Source organism: Aulostomus chinensis, chromosome 8, assembly GCF_037954235.1.
Source record: "Aulostomus chinensis isolate RoL2024-O1b breed Wild chromosome 8, RoL_Achi_v1.0, whole genome shotgun sequence".
Classification (NCBI taxonomy): Eukaryota; Metazoa; Chordata; class Actinopteri; order Syngnathiformes; family Aulostomidae; genus Aulostomus; species Aulostomus chinensis.
The window spans coordinates 17,085,923-17,108,881 of record NC_141327.1 but is presented as its reverse complement, the minus strand read 5'-3'; the positions used below and the strand labels follow the sequence as shown (position 1 = coordinate 17,108,881).

The 22,959-nt window shown below is 40.2% G+C and overlaps 1 protein-coding gene and 1 long non-coding RNA gene across 6 annotated transcripts in view; one reads left to right on the top strand and one right to left on the bottom strand.

Moving 5' to 3' along the window:
* The window catches only part of atf7ip (activating transcription factor 7 interacting protein), a 36,933-nt gene extending 20,658 nt beyond the window's left edge, over window positions 1-16,275 (bottom strand). For 2 of the 3 annotated variants that reach the window (XM_086211328.1, XM_086211327.1), the window contains exon 1: window positions 15,717-16,275. The gene's annotated coding sequence lies outside the window, so the exon portion shown is untranslated. The remainder of the gene's footprint in view (window positions 1-15,716) is intronic. The other variant, XM_086211325.1, reaches the window with a different exon arrangement.
* LOC147257415 (uncharacterized) lies at window positions 10,096-22,959 on the top strand. Of its 3 annotated transcripts, XR_015117599.1 has the most exons (5): window positions 10,096-10,140; window positions 14,785-14,824; window positions 18,938-18,999; window positions 19,157-19,250; window positions 22,443-22,959. It is a non-coding gene; the product is annotated as an uncharacterized LOC147257415 (long non-coding RNA). The 3 variants fall into 3 exon arrangements; XR_015117598.1 differs by lacking the exon at window positions 10,096-10,140 and having other exon boundaries at window positions 14,733-14,824; XR_015117600.1 differs by lacking the exons at window positions 10,096-10,140; window positions 14,785-14,824 and adding an exon at window positions 15,600-16,114.

Sequence of the window (22,959 nt, the reverse complement as noted above, 5' to 3'; positions counted from 1 at the left end):
CCATGTAATTGAAGAGCAACATTTTTTAAAGCAACTGTGCCCACGTATCGCTCACCAAGAATTAGAAAATCTTATTGTACAAGGTACTAACCAATGACCTCTAAAAACATATAGCAGACAACAGTATCGAGACTAGCTAGCAGTGCAAAGCCAGCGCTAAATTGCACATCCACCACACACTCAACCTTTAAGCAGCTGCTTCCCTTCCCCAGCTCTACTGCTCTCTGTCTCTCTCTCTCACTCACACACACACACACACACACACGTACACGTTCTTTCTTCCTCTCACTAGAGCAGCCTCTCCTTATCACACATGGACTAAACCATTCAGTTGGCGGGGGCCAGGTTGCAAGGGTGGGTAATTAAAAATACATACAGAATAAAGTATCCAAGTAATTAAAACAACAAAAATACCAATTACAAATTTTATAAACAGGGGCAATGAAATTTCTTTTGAGTTTAGACAATATAATAAACTAATGCTGGATACTGAACATTTGCAATTATTACAAAATACCAGTCGATATAAGCCAAATAAACGCATTGTAAAGAAAATGATTATTTTATCTCGTGATAAAATAGCACATGGGAGCTTTAAATAATATCTCAGTAAAAACTGTTTTTTTGATTAAGGTTTCTTTACATTCTCAAGGAAAAAAATAACACTTTTCAGCCAAAGTCCCATGCTAGCCATGCAAGGCAAGAAATTAGAGCACAGCCTGAAACACTAAAAGCAGCCTCCATCTGCCCAGCCTCTCCCCCAGCCTGGGAGGGCTGTTGTTGAACGGACTGAACCATTCCAATACAGGGGTGACATCAACTTAAGAGCAACAAAGAACTTCAATTTAAAAGTGTGTTTGTATATACTCATTAGATTATCTTTCTTAATGAAGTCAGCAACAGTGGTTTCTGTGCAAAATAATTTATTTGAGGTTATTTCCGGATCTTAAAGTTGAGACTTTGAGTTGACAGAAATATATTAAGTATACATACATACATAAAGGAAGATTACTGGAAATGTAGTTTGTGATTACTATCTGTTTTTAAAATCTTGTTTGTCTTCATCAATAGTCCTTGCTGAGAGAGTAAAAACCACCTCTCTGTGCGTTCTTTGCCCATCCCCCTCTGAAATTGCAGAAACTCAAAATGGCCACCAGCGCTGCTGCGAGGAGCATGCTGGGCACAGGCAGGAGCAGATCATTTAAAAAACTCCGCCTCCTAACCAGGAAAAAAACGTTCTGTGTATCTGCAGAAATCTCTACCTGGGTTATGAAGGAAAAACTGACAGAAACATAATCATTGACATTATATTTAATCAAAATCTTTCAAATAAGGTTACTTCTGCCAAAGTGATCAGCTGTAAATCATAATTTGTTTTTCAGTGTTTACAGCCCAACTGTCATGGGCTCAATGTCAAACACAATAAGCTACAATTCAAGAGAAAAACACATTTCTTTAAAATTTTCACCCTACAGGTTCAGAGATGTATTGTTAAACGTTCTGAGTTTAACTTGAGATAGCTGGCTTCACAAATAATTAAGGAAAATCAAAAAAACTACATTAACCTTCCTCTCCCGAAGGCTACCGCAAATGCTTCAAACAAAATAACATAAATTTGACACTCAGCTGCCTCAGACTCACAACATTCAGACACAAAGGATATTATGAGAATGTATGTTAAAACACATCACTAACATTTTTGTTGTAACAGTTGACATTAGATATTTCTACAGAAGCTAAAACGGTGGACTAAAGAAGTCAGGCAGTGAGAGCAGAGTCTGCATTCCAACATTACTGCGCACAGAGCGCCATCCTCCCCTCCCCCACACAGTGCCTGCATCTGGAATCACTGAAACTCAAAATGGCCACCCGGTCTGCTGTGCGCAGTCACACTGAGCCTCCTGAGCCTCCTATATAGAGCATATCCTATGTTATTATATTGTAGCAGCACACCATCAATGGAAGTAAGACTTATGTGTAGTAATGTACAAAATTATTGTTATTTTTCCCACCAGGAGGATAAGCAAAATTTAAAGGAGAGATCGCATGTTTCTTCTGGGTAGCATTCTTATGGGAATTTATCACCAATGCTTGTTTTGCAATCCCATAAAAATATTGACGCAACTCACATGCCATCATATTCGCTGTTTGTGCAATGGTTAAACTACAGTGACATGCTCAAATGCATTTGACAGTTTGGCATCTTTTCATATTCTCTTGCTAACTGAAAAGAAACCCTTGTTGAAAGCTGAGATTGTGTTAAGAAAACAATCCAGAGGTGGTCTCTTTGTAAGAAAGAATAAGGTCCTCCATAAAATTCAGCCTAGATTTTAAAGGAGTTGCTATGTTCTTCCCCTTTCTATGTTTCCTAAGGGAGGTCTGGTATCCAATCTCAGTCCAAAGACATGCAAGTCAGGTCTTCTGGAAACTCTTGATTGCCCTGAGGTGTTAATGTCACACCTTGCCTGTCTATGTGTTAGCTCTGCCATCGACTGACAACCTGTCCAAGGGCATACCCCTGCCTCCCACAAAAACCATTAAAAGTACAGAAAATAGCTTGTGAATGGATCATGTATCACTAAGGCAGTTTAACTGACTAATTATGTACAGATTAACACATGAAGGGATCCAGACTCAACCATTCCTTCCCACTTCCTTTGTTCACAACTGACAGAGAACTGAAATCTTCCCCATAGGTATCATCTGCCACCTACAGTCGTCTGTTTTCATGCTTTCCCACAGGGTCAGATGGTTATGCCTTATACCTGCTATCCTTCTAGTCTAAACCAGACAGAGCTGAGACTGACTTATTCCAAGCAACAGCTGAATATCAAGCTTTCCTCTGACATTTATTCATCTATGTCTATTTGTGTCTCATTTTCCATCCAGTCATATGGGTATGCAGATGTTTAAGAAGGTGAATAACCTCAAGTGTTACTGTCATATAATTATTTTTAATCTAGCATCAACATGCATTAATCGGTTGCCCAAGTACAGGCATCAGATTTGTCAGTGAAATTAAAGTGTTCCAGGTAAGCAATTTACAAGTAATATTTGAACTTAGCAAAATATACTATCAAAGTAAATACCTCTTCAAATCCTGTGTGATTTTTTTAAATAATTCAAAATCTAAAAGCATTGCTTCCTAGCCTGCCAAATGTTAGTACGCGTGATCTGGATTTCTCTTTTTTGTTCACTGATGAAGGCTAGCAGGAGACGGGTAGAAGGAAAAGAGGGAAGAAAAATAGCAAGAGGGTGGGGGTGGGCAGAACCAGGAGTTCTAGTGTGAATCAGGCACATGGTGATTATTCTTTAGCCATGCGCCACTGAGAAGCCTCATTTCACGGCTGCTGCGAGAAAGCAGCAAATGTTGACCAGAACTACAGAATAAACAACAAACATTGAGTTAACATGAGGGTCACTGACGTTCCCTTTGAGAGAAAGAAATAAAAATAACCTTGGTTAATATAAAAGTGAGGTATGTGAATGCAATTACTCCATTTTTGGTTAAATTCTTTTATCCCTAATGCCTTGAGGCAACTACAATTGATGTATGATCTGGTAAGCTATAGCTAGCGCCACTCAGACTGATCTAAAATCAACTGCCTGACACAGAGCGGCAATACCCCTCCCCCACACAAGCAGTCTGCTCCAGTTTGGAGTTTTACAGCCGAGGATGGACTAAACCACTGACGCAGAAGGGTGTTTCAGCAAAAAAAAAAAAAAAAAAAAGGAAGGGAGCTAAAGAGAAAAATGACATTATGTAGTCAAAATGCATGTTGCTCAAATTGTCTCATAAGTTAAAAACTATGTTGGTGTATTTGAAAGAAAACAGCAAAAACAACCCCGTCTGTGAAAGAACGCTTCACACTGAGATATGTGAAATAATATGTCTTTTTAGCAATAATTTCAAATTATGTTTGAGTAAAGAAATGGCGTATTTCCCTTCTACAAAATTTTCCCTCTGAAGGAAAAATAATCATGCTCTCGACCAGGGTAAAGCCATTTCTTTAAACCTTTTCCTTCAGCTTATATCACACACTTAGGTTCAAGTACAGAGGAGCTACAAGAAATTTTATGAAATTTTCTATGAATTTCTGTGAAAAGTGGCATAACAAACTGCAAAAACTAACTTGAGCTTGATGATTTAGATTAGTCAACACGCTAGCCTACTCGACATTTCCCAACCCCCACTCCTTTCCTTTGATGGATTGCTTGCAGTGAATGCTACAGCACAAAATGGCTGCAGCTGCTTTATGCAGTTACAGCAGAAGGAATCCTTTTTTACCATGGACTATGCAGACTTTGCCCATATTTGACGCTATGTTATTAGTCCAAAGATATGTTTTGTTTCTCTCCCATTTTTGTTTTTATTTCCCTTGAGTTCTTTTAATGATACAAAATGGAAATATTTTTTAAGTAAGGAAGATAAATTTGCCAATTTGCAGCACTTCGTGAAAAAAATCCCATGAACATATGTAGGGAAAATGACTTCAAACCCAGCCTTTCTTAAATTTATGCAGTGTCGTTGACCTATTTTTGCCACAGCTTGTCAAACAGACTTCTGTTGGCCATTGGCAAATGTGTTGTACCCCTTTCTCATAGCAAATACTTGCATATATGTAGGTTTCCTTTAACTCTGGTTGATAAAACCCAAGTAATACCTTTCCCATTGTGAGTGGACAAGTTGAATATTAATCCATTTTCTCTATCTTTTGCTCCAGTCAGTTCTGCAAGCTCAGTACAGACTGACGCTATTTAAACACAGGCAGGTGGAATTTAAATTACATCATTTAAACAAAAGCAATCGTCAAAATGGGCTTGCGTTGGCATATTTTGTTGGTGGCAAAACCAACTGTACATTAAAGACCCTTTTAGTTAAGAGAGCTTGGATCAGTTGGTCTTGAATGCATCTGCATGTGCGAAGGTTTGTGTATTTTCCTGATGATGGTGGAGTTGCATGTGACAATAAGCCATCTGTTGTTGCACATGCCCAGACATCACACCCTAGCCAAGGTTGGTTTTCACCACCACTAATTACATTTTTCCCATTATTTGAGAGACAATGCTCCCTTGATATTAACAAGATTTTCAAGCAACTGGTGTTATCAATGCCTTGTGGTAGAGGGCGCTATTGCGGTATTACGTCTATTTCCAATAACAAGCAAACATGAAACTCTGGAAACCATAAGACACTGCAGACAGACTGATGTTTCAGTTCTCTAGCGGGCCTGAGGCACTGTACTGGGCCGACTTGCGAGCACTTTAGTCAGGCACAGGAGAGGGGGCAAATATACTGGTTTTCTGGAGAGGCCCAGCAACCTACTTGTTGTTCTTTCTGAGACCAATAAGTGAGCTTCAGGTTGGATTGGTTTAATAAGCAACAAAAATACAATCACTGACTCAAGTGAAAGCACATTTTTTGGTCATGGACAAAATTTCGTTATTTTTTTTAACTCGCGGTACTACAATATATCTGTACGACTACTTTGTGCCAAAACTACTTAAGGTCAAAGAAGTTATCATTGGAAGCAACAAGCAAAACCAAGGCTACAAGACATTTGTGGGTTCCAGATTAGAACTGTCAGAGGCAGGTCTCAAATGAACACATTCCCTCTGGGTTTTGTGTTAAAATCACTGCTGGCTAGGACCGATAAATAACTACCAAAACCCTTCCCAGTGCAGATAAAGACCAGATGTTGTGGGTGTTAGAAGGGTTCTGACCAGTAGGAGAGAAGCGCAGGTTAGACGATATGTAGGTTTTCAACTTCAATCTCAAGCTTTCAACTAAACCATCCCAACCATCTGTTGCTGTCGTAGGTAACTTTACAGAGAAAAGTCTTACAAAGCTAATCTTGGGTTGATGTGTATAGTCAATTGCAAACTCTCTACCATGGGACAGTATACAACATATCACCTTGCCTTAAGTGCAACATCAAGGAAAAACATGCAATTCACTTCTTGCAGAAGGCCCTGCTTCTGACACTTGATCATTCAAATACAACCAGTCCAGAATGCTGCTACCCACCTTGTTGCAGCTCACATCCAGTCCAATACTCGTTGCACTTTACCTATACTCTAACACTGTCAGTACTGAATCAACTTTGAGGTAAACCAGAGTCCTACTTTTGAGCAGTTGTTACCATATTCACTCCCCAGACCGAGATCCCAAATAGAGCCCCAAATGCCAAGGAAACAACTCACAATGACTGCCAGCAGCCACAAAAGATCAATGTTAACTCCTTTGTCCAATGTTGCTACCTGAAGCTACTAAACAAATGTTGTACTGGGGAACCACTGTGCCAATTGCCTCAAAACTCCTCACTACCTAATACCTTGGTAAATCTGTAGTAAAGCAGGGAATAACCCTCAATGTATACCATCAGTTTCTGGGGAGTTTGGATCTGTTACAAACAAATTTCACTCCCACAAGAGGGACAATATGCCTGTGAATAGTCTTGATCATTCAGGTCATGGTACACCTAAGTCCTATATGAAGACAACTACAGTTGGTTGAGGGGATTTTATATGTTTTTCCTCTCATACAAACAGCCTCATCAACTGACTGATGAGTACTCCAAGGTTTTGTTTTTTTCTTCTTTTTAATTTTACTGCATGTTCAGGTCACATGTGAATAAAGTAAACATGAAGGTTAATTGTTTGGAACAGGAGGCAGCATGGTGGTGCAGTGGTTAGCACTGTCACCTCACAGCAAGAAGGTTCTGGGTTCAAGTCCCGGCTTGGGCATGGGATCTTCTGTGTGGAGTCTGCATGTTCTCCCTGTGCCTGTCTGCATGGGTTCTCTCTGGGTACTCTGGCTTCCTCCCACAGTCCAAAGACATGCAAATGGACAATAGGCTAATTGGATACTCTAAATTGATGAATATGAGTGTGAATGGTTGTCTGTCTAAATTTGTTGTCCCTGCGATGGACTGGCGACCCGTCCGGGGTGTACCCTGCCTCTTGCCAGAAAGCTACTCCATGCCTCTCCATGACCCTTAATCGGGATAAGCAGAAGAAACTGGATGGATGTTTGAAACAGTCAATCTTTGGAAAAAACAAACAAATCAAAATCAAACAACAATCAATGAGCAGAGAAGGAAGGCTACAGAAGCACTTGATAGCCACCTTCAATGGGGCCCCAAGAGAAGGCATAGAGAGACAAATTTTATCAACATCACATGTAACATGGTTTAATACCCTTGGCAGTCCACTTCACAAGGAATAACATGGCAATCAAAAGTGATCGCACCTTAATAAAACTCTGTCAGGCCAGGCAGAGGCATATAGAAGACAACAGCTGAAGTATATTGGAAAATCTTATCAGTATGAACACATGCATTGCAAACTGAAATCAGATCACTTACACCATCCCCTGGGCTGCACATCTTGTGGCCATATCATTTTAGCAATGTGAACACAAACAGGACCCCAAAAACATACAAGAACCGCCTGATTAACTTCTGGTATTGTAGTCAAAGAGCAATCACAGTCAACTATGGAGACCATGAAATGTCTGTGAAAATTTTCAAAATTATTAGTGATAAGCCCCTTTCGCACTGAGGAGTCTTCTAGCGGCAGATTTCTCGAACCACACGGGACACTGATTTGTGGGAACATCACCAGCATTTTGAGACACGGCGCACTTTTATGTGTACTGATGACGTTGTCAGCACGATGACGTACGAGAGAGAAAAACACAGGCATGCAGCCCTCACAGCGGGAGCTCAGACCCACGTCTGCTGGAAGCTAGAATGGGCCCTAATGCCGAGCAAACACAGGTACAAAAACCCGCATGTTTCAGCGTGACAGACTAACCAAGAATCTAACCTGGAACAGGAATTGGTTGGAGTCAAGTTACAACATTACAACAGCCTTGACCGTTGAGTCAATTCAAAATGTACATTCAACTAGATATTAAGTCTCATCCTGTGTCAACATAGGATTTTTTTAGTGTCTGAAAAGCTGGGCAGGGCACTAGAGTTCACTGTGATGAAGTGCCTTAACAAGAGTGGGAAACTCCGTGCATGATGTATCATTTCTATGACAAAAGCCTCACTCATTGAATGGTACACCAGCAAAGCCCCTTTACTTTTTCTGCCGATTTGTAACAGGGATGCATCAATCAAGACACTGCGCCAGTACGCATAATCACAAAATGACTCCATTACCATCTCACCTAATACCATGTTACGGCAGCCTGACCGTAACCACTTAACAGGTAAGCTGCAGAGGAAGTGCAATGTCCACAGTTAGGAGATTGTTTTAAACAGAGGAAGATGTAAAGAAAAGCTGTCTGCAAACTATGCTTTACTAAGTTGTCAAGAGAAAGGGCAAAAACTAGCTGATTAAAGAGGAGAAATCTGATTAAACATCTTAAGAACCAGGGTGGCACGGTGGTCAGCACTGTCACCTCACAGCAAGAAGGCTCCGGGTTTGAGCCCCGGCTCAACACAGGGTCTTCCTGTGTGGAGTTTGCATGTTCCCCCTGTGCATGCATGGGTTCTCTCTGGATACTACGGCTTCCTCCCACAGTCCAAAGACATCAAATGGGGACTAGGCTAATTGGATACTCTAAATTGATCATGGGCATAGCTGTGAGTGTAAATGGTTGTCTGTATGTGTTGGCCCTGCGATGGACTGATGACCCGTCCAGGGTAAACCCCATTTGTTGCCTGAAGGCTGCTGGGATAGGCTCCAGCACCCTGCAACCCTTAACAGGATAAGCAGTAGAAAATGGATGGATGGATGGATGTTAAGAACCAATACAATGCTGAGTTCAAGGATTGTGCCATTGCTAATGCTAGCAGCAGCAGACAGTGGCACGTAATCAGCAGCAAAGCACTGGGTAAGAGCCTGTGCTACTTTTGTTGCCTGCGGGTTGTCTCTGGAAATCAGTAGCCCAGGTTCTTACTCAGTACATTGCTGCTGATCACCAGGCACAGTCATTTTTTTATAATACAGGATTGAGATTCCAAGCAGCCATGACATCAAACAGATCGTGCTACCCAAGCTTTGTGAAAAAGCACATTAAGGCCTGTTATTTCTTCCCACAGATATTAATGTTCGTCAGCTTCACCACTGATATTTGGCAGTGTCAGTCCAGTGTCTCTTAGAGTAAGTACATAGTGGATCCATGAGGACTTTACCCTGCAGAGAGTTGTCATACATGTGAAACAGTTTTTGGGTTTGTACACAGTCCAGGCAATCGCAGATGCATTTGATAATATGCTTATAACAGTGGGGCTTTCTCAAAAGTTGTGTTCACATTTTGCTAAAGGATTACACCAAAAATTTGATTAAGTCAGGTGTGAACCTGGACTCCCTAGTCTTTCGTCAATTACACTTATACACACACACCATGCAGCTAGCGGAAATCCAATGAATGTGTTAAATTTCACCCTGAATTTCCATCATGCATGACCACATTGCTTACGGCCATCACGTCCATCCTCTGCTAGACTTTGATAAGGGCAGCAGTGGGTATTACATTATCTAACCCAAATCACAAGGGAAGACCTCAAGAAAACTGCAAATGCTGGACTACCCAACAAGTTGTTTCAGTCACCATCCAAAAATCTGTGAAGCCACCCACATCCACACTACAAAGCCTGAAGTGAAGGAAGTCACCTTCAACTAAACACAATACCAATCTTTTCTGTGTGCCCATGACCATTAACTCCAGCAAAAACATTGTAGTATGATTCAGCCACCTTGACTGTCATGTACATGTGCTATCAGTAACAGTTCCACCTCTTCATCAGCCCAAGCAAAGAAATCAGTGCGGTATGTCTACAACTGGCCACTAAGTAGCTTCCGGTTTGGAGCAGCACATGTATGCCCAGTGTATGCTGTCATGAAATATGCGGTGTCAGATGTTACTGTAATAATCATTTCACTTCGACATGGATGCTAAAACTCTTGTGCGGACTTTCTGTGCGTACAAGAGTTTGAAAACCCCAGTGCAAAATAAAACCTAACTTAGGCCAATTCCCACTTGGCCTTACATGTCTTGCAAATTATGAGCTTGACCCCAAATGTCCACCGGCATGGCTGTGCTGTGTTACAGCTGCAACGCACATCACATCAGTCCTCCACACAACCGCATTTGCAGGTGCCTGCCCAGCTTTTTTCACTTGTGTAAGTTCTGCTGATTTGGTCATTTTCTCTTGATTTATGTGTTTCTAACATGTGCTCATACAGTGTGTGTTCATATAGTGTCCTTTTCAGGTCTGTTTTTGTGATACAGAGCCTGCGTATGGTGTTTTAATTGAAAATTTACTGGATATACAATGCCATTTGTGTGCAGCTTTCCTGTCTGGCTCAATCTGCTCTGTACAAATTTACATGCCGTCTGTCTAAAAGAGACTCACTGCACTTCCCAGCGAAACAGCATGTTGTGGAATAGGAAAAACTTGACATTGACTGGCCGGTTACTGGTCAGGCTGGCCATGCTGAAAACTGGCCAATTCCGATCCCTGGCTGGACAATAGGTGCATCTTTACCTGCTAAAACCTGGCTTTGTTTTCAATGGGAACCGCTTTAATCAACAATCATTCCAAGGTCAAATAACCCTGCAGTAGACATGGGTTCTTATCAGCAATGATTGGTATCGATGGAAACACAATGAAGCAATTTACACACAAGCGGTCGGGACTCTGCCATCAACAATGCACATGGAGGCAATGAAACTGTGTAACCTCCGCAGGAAACATACACAACCTTGTGTCATCTCATGAATTAAACCTCCTTGTGTTCAAGCAGTGACATGCTCCACCTTTATTAAAAAACAGAAACAGTAAAAATATTCAATAGTCACTAATATTGATGTTACTTTTACTACAACGGCCTAACATTCTGCTGGTGTTGAAATAAATCTGGTACAGCGAATGGGTTCAGGACACATCGAAACAAGCCAAACTCCATGTCGACTCACAATGGGAACAGGATCAATTTGCTTTTTGAATTGGGTTTATATTGGTTTAAAACAATAACAACAACAAAACATTTTTGAATAATGTATTTGTGATGTTATGTATTCAGGGTTTGAGCCCTGGTCCGAGCACAGCGTCTTTCTGTGTGGAGTTTGCATGTTCTGCCTGTGCCTATGTGGGTTCTCTCTGAGTAATCCGGCTTCTTCCCACAGTCCAAAGAAATGCAAGAGGGGACTAGGTTATTCAGATACTCTAAATTGACCCCAAGTGTGGTTGTGAGTGTGAATGGTTGTTTGTCTATATGTGTTGGCCCTGCAACAGACGAGTGACTCGTCCAGGGTGAACCCTGCTTCTTGCCTGAAATCAAATGGGATAGGTTCCAGCCCCCCTGCGTCCCAACAGAAAATGGATGGATGGATGGATGAACAAAAACAAATTCCCACGTTACAGAATTTGTAAACATCGCCATGCACAACTGCACTTTTTTTTTTTTTTTTTTAAATCAGCGTTACCAGAAGCAGCCGCTTCGCAATTACAAAAGAAAACTTTACTTTTATACCCAGGTTAGGCCTCAGTGACATCAAAGGATTGTGTAACAACAACTCATTCATGACACAATATTGTTTGTGTAATCTCAACATAAGGTGGACACCACATGAAACAATATGAATGACAACACCTACACGCCTTTGACGACTAATGAATGAACATCACAGCCGGCACGGTAATGCAATGGTTAGCACTGTCGCCTCACAGCAAGAAGGTTCCGGGTTCGAGTCCCGGCTTGGGCACGGGATCTTTCTGTGTGGGGTTTGCATGTTCTCCCTGTTCCTGTGTGGGTTCTCTCCAGGTACTCCAGCTTCCTCCCACCGTCCAAAGACATGCAATTGGGGACAAGGCTGATTGATACTCTAAATTGACCATAGGTGTGAGTGTGAATGGTTGTCTGTCTATATGTGTTGGCCCTGTGATGGACTGCCGACCTGTCCAGGGTGAACCCCGCCTCTTGCCCGTAGCTGCTGGGATAGGCTCCAGCCCCCCATGACCCCTAACAGGAATAAGCTGAAGAGAATGGATGGATGGATGGATGGAATGAACATCACCAGCTATATATGCTTTAGCAGTCACAGGATACCATATGTGGTGATATCATCTGTTGAGTTACAACATTAAAAAAAAAATGTGTGTTCGTGTTCATTTGAAAGTGATTTTCGGAAAGAATGACAGTCACAGCTAGCATGTTTTTTCGGGTAAATTATCACTGAAGGCACAAACACTTGAGTGATTAACTTTGGGCAGTTAATGAGAGCACAAATTTATTCCATGTTCAATCTATATGTTAGAACAAATGACAACACTTTTCTAAGAGGATGTGGAGCTGATGCACAAGTTGGACTGGCTGTAGCCTGAGAGCTAGCTGTAGCAATGGTCTGTCCGTTGTCATCTAAAATTGATGAAATAAGATGCTATTTTCACAGCATTAGTTTAATTTACAGTTTTAGCAAAAGAAAAACATCTGCCAGGGATGCCTCCGTGGAACTTATGTGTATGTCACTTAAGATAGTTATCAACGTTACGAGATAAGCTACTTGGTTGGGAAGCCATGACACTTTTGGTGGGTAATTTAGGCCCATGTTTTGCTGAAAGGTGTTTCGGTTTACTTGAGGTGTTTCAAATCTTTTTTAAAATTAGTGTATTACAGAGACAAAACTAAAACTCGCTATCATGACTCAGGACGCACCGTACTTTAACATAACATCGGAACAGGTTGTTAATCGGAACTGTTTCTTGATTCCCATCTCTCATTAAAACCTTACAACATTTAACATAGCAACACCTTTTTGACTTAATGAGAGAGCACATTTTCATAATGTAAAGCCATCTCACAACACCGTGCTCGGTCACTGCAGAGGCAGTGCACTGCATAAAGAATATTGACTCACATTAAATTCCTGTTTGCTCACTGCTGCAGTGTTTTGCCTGTAATTCGCTCACAGGGATTGTAATTAAGAAAACAGAGAATAAACAGAGGAAGAAGAATCTCAGAGTATTGCATTGTTTGTACGAAAATGTTTCGGCTTCTTTCTTAAAAATCGGAAAAACTGAAAAATGCATTCACATAATGCGCGAGTATAAGTGTTCTTTTAAGGTAATATTAAAAAGACAGATCAATTGTTCTTTTAATATTAAATAATGTTTTATATAATATGTTAATATGAATAAGTACACATAATTGGCCCTGGTGTGGGGAAAAAATAAAAGATCAGGACAGACAAGTGGGGAAAAAACATCTTAGAATACACATAAAAATGTGGAAAGGACAAGTGTGAGATGCAAAGTACAAATTTTAAACATGACAAACCTTCTAATTATCAGCATGGCAAAATAGATTATTAATAGCAAACAGGAGGTGCTGTGAAACCAAGACCTTATTTCTTCATATTTTCAAGAATCAGATAAACCAGTCAGTCCAAACCAGCTGAAACCAGTTTGTATGGACTTGACTTAAAATCATAACAAGCTAATTCAAGAATGCATTTTCTCAGTAGCAAAAGTAAAGATACAGGATTGGGTACTGCTATCACTCCTGCATTGATTAAGAGTTGTAATTTCTATAAAAACTTATAGTAAAATGTTACTCAAATGTGTCACCTCAAATTGCAGTTGTCTTTTTAACATGACCAAAAGAAAACAATTCTCAGATTTACACGGTCGAAAAACTGAAGACCTAGTTTAGAATTCAACATTTACACATTAAGGGACACATTTTATCTATGCATTTGACATAATTCACATTACTGAAGAATTTATTCCACTGTAAATTGCTAAGCAAGTCTTTGAATATTGCACATATGCCATGACATTTGTAACTCCAAGTTATGGAGGGAGCCTTACTACCAACAAGGTACAGAGAGCACACAGTTTGTTCCATGTACTGGAACAGTAAAAAGCTTGCCTGCGTGTGTGGACACGTATAATTTCTCAGTTGACATACAAATTATTGTATTCCTCTTTTTACTGTCACTTGCACCAAGCTAACTTTGTATCTTCACAAATCTCAATACTGTGTCTAAATTATCGGAGACCAAATATTATAAATGGGGATTTTTTTTAGGTGTAGTGAGTCATGGACTGACAACTGCCAAGCATTGGACAACATATCTGTATTAAAACCAGGGTAAAAAACAAAACAAAAACATGCCACTGAAACTCCTCTCTGTCCCACGTGGTAAATTTTGACATTTTCCATTAATAATTACTGTCAATTTGACTGTAGCTAGCACTGCACATTGATGTAGCTGGCTGACACCTCACATCTACAGGAAAGCTTCTGGAAAATGTAGGTGGAGCTTTTCAAAGCTGCTTCCTCTTAAGCAGGGAAAATACACTGTGCAGTGAATTACATTTGACAGCTCCACTATGAATTGACTTAACTGAGTCCAAATTATTAAATTATCATGAATATGCTAAATAGTCCACCTCTGTGCACTGGCTATAATTCCCCAAACTGTATGCGGTTGTACTGTGACTGACTCATGTGTCTCATCCTCATACTGAAAACACTCATTTAGTCATATATCTGCAAATCACTTTACATCATTTTACCCAAGAAGATGAAAAAAAATTCTATTCTAGAAAACCACAAGAGGGGCAAATGAAAAACTGCTTAACTCTTGTATTTCCAATGAAATTAAGCCACACCCACTTGCTAGGCCAGTGTGGTGCATGGAAAATTACTGGACTGTACCATTTCAGACAGAGGGGGGAGGAGGTTTAGCTATACAAGGAGGGCAGCAGTTTCTTCCTTCAGTGTTAACTTATTTTTCTTCTCTCTACTCTTTTCATTCAGTGCCATGAAGTCCATAGGAGGGTGTGGAGTGTCACTTCAGGTAAACCATTATAATCTAGATATTTCACCAACACCAAAAAATCTTAATTAAAAGTCCTACCTAAAAAACTATGAAAGCCACAAAGAAAACTTGCTGTTTTTCTAGTAACTTTGTTACATTTTAATTCAGAGGCAACATTTCATCAAATTTTGTCTCTTTTTTGCCCCTCCCCCAAATTTCCACCTCTGCAGAATGTTGGATAAGCTTGCTGCTTGTTCTTTTTAAAAACACCAACCCCACCATTCTCAATTGAAAAATGAGACACAAAGACAATAAAAATGTTGATGTGTATTAGTAAATGCGAAACAGTCACTAAATTGGCATGTTTACAATTACCAGTCTATGCACAAGAATTAGCAGAGCACTAGCCCACAAGTTTGCTTTTCTTAATATGGCTAAATTTTATTTGCGTGTAAATATTATTTTAAATCAACGAACCACTGCTTTGTATCATGAACATCATTAACTTTTAATGAAAAAGCAAGGAGCAGAAAAGTAATTTCACACACCTCCCACTTAAGCTAAATCGCCAAAGCAAACATTTCAAATAATGAACATTAAAGTTATTTTTAAATATCAAAGCAGTTGCAAAACTATGAAAGAGTGCAAAAATACAAAAATAGCCAAGGTTCTTAAGTAAAATGCTTTATAGGCTTTCTTCATGTAAAGCACAGTGTCTGCAGTTAAGGAATCGTTAACCTAGCCTCTGAACACTTAACAATCTGGTTAACATTACTTTCTGTGCATGCTACAATACCACTACAAATCTTCACAATTCACTACATACATATTAATAACAAAAAAACCTAAGTTAAAGGAAGCATCTTATGTAAATTAAATTACAAGACAGAGCATCTTCGGCTAGCATGCTAGCTGCAATACCACCACTCACCGTTTCTTCGCGTCGTCAAACGATGTTCCCGCGATTTTCAGCCCCGTGATTAGACGCCTGTCTCCTCCTCCTCCTCCTCTACACGCTGCCGTTCAGTACCGTCGTATATAACTGTCGCGGTCAGGATGTACTGTCAGAGGGACTTATAGTCCACCAGTTTACACATTCACATAAAAAAAACAGTGAGCTCTTCCACTTGTGTAGTTGTGCACTGACAGACTCCACCGACTGTCTCCCCTGTCGCTCACCGATAGACTCCTCCTCTTTTCGTTCAAAGAAAAAAAAAAGCCGTCGGTAGCAGGAGGGGGGGGGATGGTCGACAGACGTTAAGTCGACCAACCGTTGCGCTTAGCCTCTCTACAGACGGTGGTGCAGATGTGGTTAGCTTAAACCACAAGGTAGGTATGAACTGCTCCAAGGTGTGATAGATGGTCGGCAGGACTAGTTAAAGAAGCAGCACCCCTGCCTGGAGAAGCCAGACTGCAGTGTAGCTGAAGCCACCTCTAGCAGGCAGTTGGAAGAACAAGAAGGAATATTAGCATGGAATGGGCAGGGAGTGATTAGCCTGGACAGAAACCGAGGGGGAGGGGTTATATGTTGGAGGGGGGAGGGGCCAGCTGAACGACAGTTAGAATGTTTGTCTGTGAACTACAGACGGTGGTAGGTCCACTTTTGTAGTTTATGCATCACAAGATATGGGTGTGTTTGTGTTTTGGCTCCTCTTTGTGTGACCTTGGTGTGCTCATTGTACATTCACGACAATTTAATTAACAATATACATGAGACAGACCAACCTGAGGTTAAAAGGGGGAACCCTGAGTGGGTGTTGTAAACAAAAAACAAGCAAATTTTCTTTTCTGGACTACTTTTAATCTACTTTCCAGCACTCTAAATGAAAAAGCATTATATGGATCAGGGTATATGGAGTAGTTTTCCAGTTTGCTTACATGATACAGCAGTCAGCCATTTTGTAGACTGGTGTTAAACATGTAGTTCCCCAGACGACCACCAGAGGGGGTGTCATAGTGATCATAAACATTAAATTATTTCCTCCAGTCCATGATGAGAAATTTTTTGGAACCTCTAGTGGTCAGTGTCATACTCCAAAGTCAATGCTATCAGGAGTACGTATGTAGCTGTAGATGCTCCTTGCCCTGTGCCTTTCTGTCTTTCTCACACACTCACGCACACACCTGACCTGCAGTGCTAGTCTGTTAGAGAAGGCATGAGGATTGGTGAGTTTCAAAATGCGTGAAACTACTCAGCTAAGCTCCATTACAACTTTTTTTATCGTTATGGAAGCATAAAAAATGAGAAATGTATTTAAATTTGTACTTAAGTTGGAAACCCTTTGTAGCCTACACGCTTGGTTAGCCAGCAGAAGATTATTACAAGAAACACTAAATCCTGTCTGTTTGTTGGTAATTCTTCAAAATCTACACCAAAAAGAAAAAAAACTGATGAAAAAAATGATGAAATGGTACGAATAAAGCCAATTAAATAAAGATTTTTTTTTCAGATGTGTATTTTTGATTATTACTAAAGTCACTGTATGGTGTAATTTAGCACTTCCTTGGACCAAATCCCTTTCACCGGTAAGACTTTATTGGTGGTTGTTGTTTTTACAGGTCACAGTTGTGATTAACAGGAAATGTGGGGAGGGTTCAAGGAGCCAAAAATAAGAAAATCAAACTCAGCCATTGTGATTCCACGGTATGCATCTTAGGCCACAACCACCCTGGAGCTAAGCAGGGAAGAATAACTCAAATACGTCCACGGTTTTATCCAATAGACCACACAAATCATGATTTCTTACTAGCTTAATTGTGGTTTGTAAAACGTTTGAATGGTACGATCATCATTAACAAATTTATGTTTCTAATTATTGCCCATTATTATTATTATATAATAGAAGACTGCATAATTTAAATTTTAACATGGTTAGGAATTACCAGAGGAAGACAGATATTCCCCACTTTTTAAAATGGAGAATCCTTGTCATTTGACAGCAAAAATCAGTTAACCCTTTAAGTGATAGCCTGTTTTAAAAAGTCCAAAACTGATGAAAATAAGTACCCTTTGAATAACTGTTTCTCATTTATCGCTGACATGCTGGAGGATCTCGCTAAACTGACAGCTTGATCAAGTTTACCTGACCCTGCTTGAATACATCTCCAGTGTTCTTTATGTGTTGTGCTTTGAAAGGACGCAAAAAAACAAAAGGAGTTTTGTGACATCACTAATTGGCTATGCAGACCAACTCTACAGTTCTCTGTCACAGAACACCTCTGTGCTCAGTTCAGCAGCGTACAGTCGGTCATGTTGCTTATACTCAGTCTCGTTTTTCACGATTGCATGTGGTGTCCTCTGTGCTCATCAAAATGGCTCCACAAGAAATCCAGTAGCAATGATTAGAGGAAACACGCCTAGATGTCCTTGGTCTAGTGACATCTAGAGGCAGCAGAGAGCCTTTCACTTCCTCTATGACCCACTGATTTTCCTTTTTTCTTCTTTTTCCTCACAACACTGGAATTGAAGGTAACATAAGAATATCAGTAACAAGTCATTTTTTGAATGATGCTAAAAAGCTTACTGTTTGGATTATCTGCTTTATGTCCCATCATTGTAATTGCGATTCCTTTACAACGGATTGCATTTGCCAATGGATCTCGACGACAATGAGGTGTATATGCGCAGTTGCCTAGCAGAAGAATGGCTTGTCTTTCGGATTGTTTCTCTTCATATTCTTTCTTGGTGATGTTAAAAAGTATAAGTTCAATTCTAACAACATGCAGATGATTTCACGTAGCCTAATAACATGTACTGAGTCTGAAAGAAGACCAGATGTTCCCGTTCGTCTTTAACAAGAAGCTAGCTAATTCATCCCTTAACACTGGCTACCGTGCAGCATCCAGAATGTTCCGATTTTACCCTCTGAGGAGCATGAATCTCCTGAACACATTTCACATCAAACGAATGTTGTGGCCCCTTCTTTTCTAGACCTGGTTAACAGAGGATTCAGACAACCAATATCGACTCGGTATTCAGTGTCTTTATTGCTCCTGAAAGGCAGATATCCAGAGTAGATTATCCTCCCTGTGCACACCACCACTTTATGTGCAAAGTGCTGTGCAAGGACTTTCACATTTCCTCACCCATAGGTGGTTGTTGCTCTGAGAGTAGAGTGAGTCATCCATTAATCTCTAAGTTAATGCTTCCAGCCCTGGCTTCTCCTGTCCATCTCCACGTGGAAGAGTCCATGAGGAAGACACCCAACCCTGAGGTACTCCAGATAGACAAGCATGAAACTTGCATGGTAGTTCCATTGCCACTGGTGTGAGTGTCAATGAGAGGCAATATTTCAATAGTTTGAGGACCAAACTTCATAAATGCAGACCAATCACTGTTTAATGTCAAAGGGAAATTGTGTATGTTCACAGGAAACACAACCAGGAGAGTGGAGGTTCATGACTACAACTGTACAGGCATCTGTAGAGTGATCCCTTTATCAGACGGGCTGTGTACCGAACCTCGGTACGTTTATGGTACAGACCAAACTTCTTCAAAACCATTGCATATTAAAAGATTAAAAGATGCCTTGTCATTCAAGAACAACTTTCAGTTCCTGATGAGTAAATGTACTAGTTGGGATCTGGTTTTGATGTTTTAAAACCTTTACCAGAAAAACAGGATTGTGGTTATTTGGTTTATATTTCCATGTTATGAAATTGTTTTTAATAAATGAAATGGCCAAGGAGCAGCAATATATGCATTTTACGTTTCATTGCGTCAAAATGGATTTAATCTGGATCTAAAAGTATATTGTTCAGAAACTGGCATTTAAGTCATGATACAGTTCATTTGTGTGTATTGAAAAGATGTTTTAAAAATGTTATGATTATATCGTGTAACTTTCTGCTCCAGTGCTATTTCTCTGCCACTTCTCCCTCAGCCTCCAGCCCAAAAGTGTGTATGGATAATGTGAAATAGATGTGCATAGCCACAAACCTCACTGCACATTCTTTTTAAAAAAAAATAACACTTGGAGCTTTGTGGCTCTGAGGTGGAGTGGCCTTCTAGCAGCTCACAGGTCGCTGGTTCGATCTTCTCTTCCCCTGGTGACCATGTCTAAGTGTCCTTTAGCAAGATACTGAACCCCTAATTGCTCCTGATGGCCCTGCGACAGACAGGCGACCTGTCCAAGGCGAACCCAAACCTCTCGCCCAATCTCAAATAGGATAGGCTCCAGCCCCCCCCCCCCCCCGTTACCCTTAACGGATAAGCAGTATAGAAAATGGATGGAAAATAAATACCTGTTTCGATGTAGAAAACGGTGTTGCATGTCTTTGTGCGTACATACTGTGTATGCATCTCAGCCAACTTGGATGCTACACAGTTGTTTTTGTTTTTTTGCAAAAAAAATCCCATTGAGATGCTCTTGTTGAATCATCTGGATGCCCAGAAATGGCAGGCACCAGCTATACAAACACAAATTCCACATTATAAAATTCTGCATGAGTACACGCTCATATCATATTCATTTATGTCAAGTGTTCAAGTATGGATTTTGGCTTAATGATGGTGAAAGTGGAAACAGTTATACACTGCTAATTGTATTTTATTCTTGATGTTGTTTGGATGAATGGGTCATGAAAATGTTTAGAAATCTTCCTCTGGGTTCCTTGAATACGCATTCCAAATTTAATGGAAGTCTGGCCTGTATAATTAATGCGGTATCTGTGAGGATTGTATTGACAACCAGACTGTCTCATGAGGAGGAAAGAAATACCTCATCTGTGGTGAACTGTCGTATGATCACCATTATTTGTTTGTCTCCAAATTCACTGATAACAGCCACATGTCCAAAGGTCTATTATCGCTTTAACACTTTAGCTGAAGAGAAAGTGAAGAAACTTTAGATTTAACTCAGAAAATAAGTATGAAAGGAAAATGTGGTGCCCATCACCAACAACTGCATCTGGAGTAGAGAAACAAACAAACAAACACAAAACAACATACAAAATGAAACGACAAAAGAGGAAAGTTGCATTGTTATAGTGCCACCACCTGACCAGTCAGTGTAACTTCTCCATACTAAACTGATTATGTAACCTGGACAACAATCAGTCACAAAAATGGGACTCAGACCTCTATAGCCTCACTGAAAGCAGGTTATTTCTTGATTTGGAGCTAAATGGGTAAATCGTTGGGTTTCATTTATTTAATTGACCTGGTGTAATGATGACATCATTGCAGCAAGGACCCTGCTTGTCTGTGAAGTTTATGTACAATTATTTCAACAAATCATACATTGATTTATGTTCAAATGGTATACATTGTTTGGGAGTAATACAGGTCACTGCACTGCTGGGACGTTTGTAAAAATACGTTAAACCTACAGCGTGGAGGTTTTGTCTCCCCCTTCTGGTAATTACAGTCATGACAAAAACACTTGACGCATGAGCTAAGCCAACACCCCCCCCCCCCCCCCCTTCATAGGCACTCATGAGTGGTTTCTCCAAATTTTTTCCAAGCAGATAAGAGCTAACAGGGAAAACTAGAGTCCAAGCATTTTTCTAAATACAAACCTGTCCAAGAGCAGTAAAGCTATGCATGTCTGCCTACAGTCCCTTTTCTTCTGTCAGTATTCACCACCGAAGAAATAATCCACAATTTACAGTCCTTTTTTGTGCTTGTCTGTAATCCTTCCTTCCTGAGCATCAAGGTGATTTGGGTTTTTTTTTAAAACATAAAATCCCATCCAGAGGCTTTTCTTGGTACTTCTTAGGTTCAAGCACATTGTATATGTGGTAAATAGAATGCAGCAGCTTTTCCTATGTACTCGCTGCATTAAGAATGCACCATGGCACATATGAATATTTCTTACAAGTAAAAGAAAGGGGTTTCCTACACCAGATTGATGAAAGGACACAGGACACGAGCTACCTTTTTACATCGATTCCGCAACGTCAGTGTGAAAATTACCCCAATGATGCGTGTTTTGTTTGTTTAAATAGAATCAAACAACAATGCTCTAGCTATCCCCTATACACAGAGTTTACACAGACAGCAGTGGAGCATTTTGGCCCTCCATTCCAGCCCTGTGCTTTTTTATTGAGACGGGACGCTGTCATAGGAGTGGAATATTTCCATCTAAGCAGACAGCAGTTTATTTAAGCAGCTCTTTCATGTGTCTTTTTTGCTCATGGTTGGATGTGTAAGCATGTTGCAGAAGACAGAACAAAATTAGCCTGTAATGTAAAAGCCAGCCCTTGCTAATGGCAACAGCACATTAAATCAATGGGCTGCGATGTTGAGTCTTAGTAGCACTGAAATTTAGAAAACTGTTAAGAGTGTAAGAAAATCTGGAGCGCATAAATTAAACAAGTAACACAATCCTCAGAATCAGGAGGGGTTGAAGAAATGGATAAATACAACTGAGATAAACTCCGGTACAATTACAATCGAAGGGTACTTGAGAATGTATACATTCCAAGGCTAACAACAGCCTTCTCCTCTACAGTCTACATACCCACAACTTAAACCATCATTGTATACTGTATTAAATCATGGTATGCAACCACTCTGTTGGAGACAGAGCCAGAGAATGATGAATGCTCTTTCCTGCCGCTGGAAGACACCTTGAGATCACACTGCTTCTGTGGAGCCAGCAGCATTTTGAAGGATACTACTCATCTCAATCTTCATCTGTTCTCTGTCATTTAGGAAGTGCTGCATGGCCTCAAAATCAACGTTTACCCTCGATCATCACTGAGCTGAGCTTTCCCTAACATCATGCAACATCGTCAGTGGACAGTTGGATAATATTTGCATACAATTTGGAGGGTCAAATATTCTGTTTACAACATGCAATAGTATTTTTTTGGAAGACCTGTTAAGTGCAATTGTTGATATTTTTTAATTTTTTATTACATTCTCTTTATACTTTTAATGAATATTTATCTGTATGCAGGAGCTGCACATCATATTTCATACAATGAAAAACAATAAAGGCAAGGGTGTAATTCCAACCAATATTTTCCAACATGAGTCAAATGTCATATTTCCTTAAAACATAACAAAAAGCCTTTAAAAAGCTATCTTGGATTGTTAATAATAGCGTGTGTGTCATGGTCCCATCAGGACCATGCCGAATTCACTTTGGGACTTTAGGTTTTGGCCACTTTCGTTTGTTTTACTGACTGTTTAACTTTGTACTTAACATGTGTGTCGTGGTTTTTAT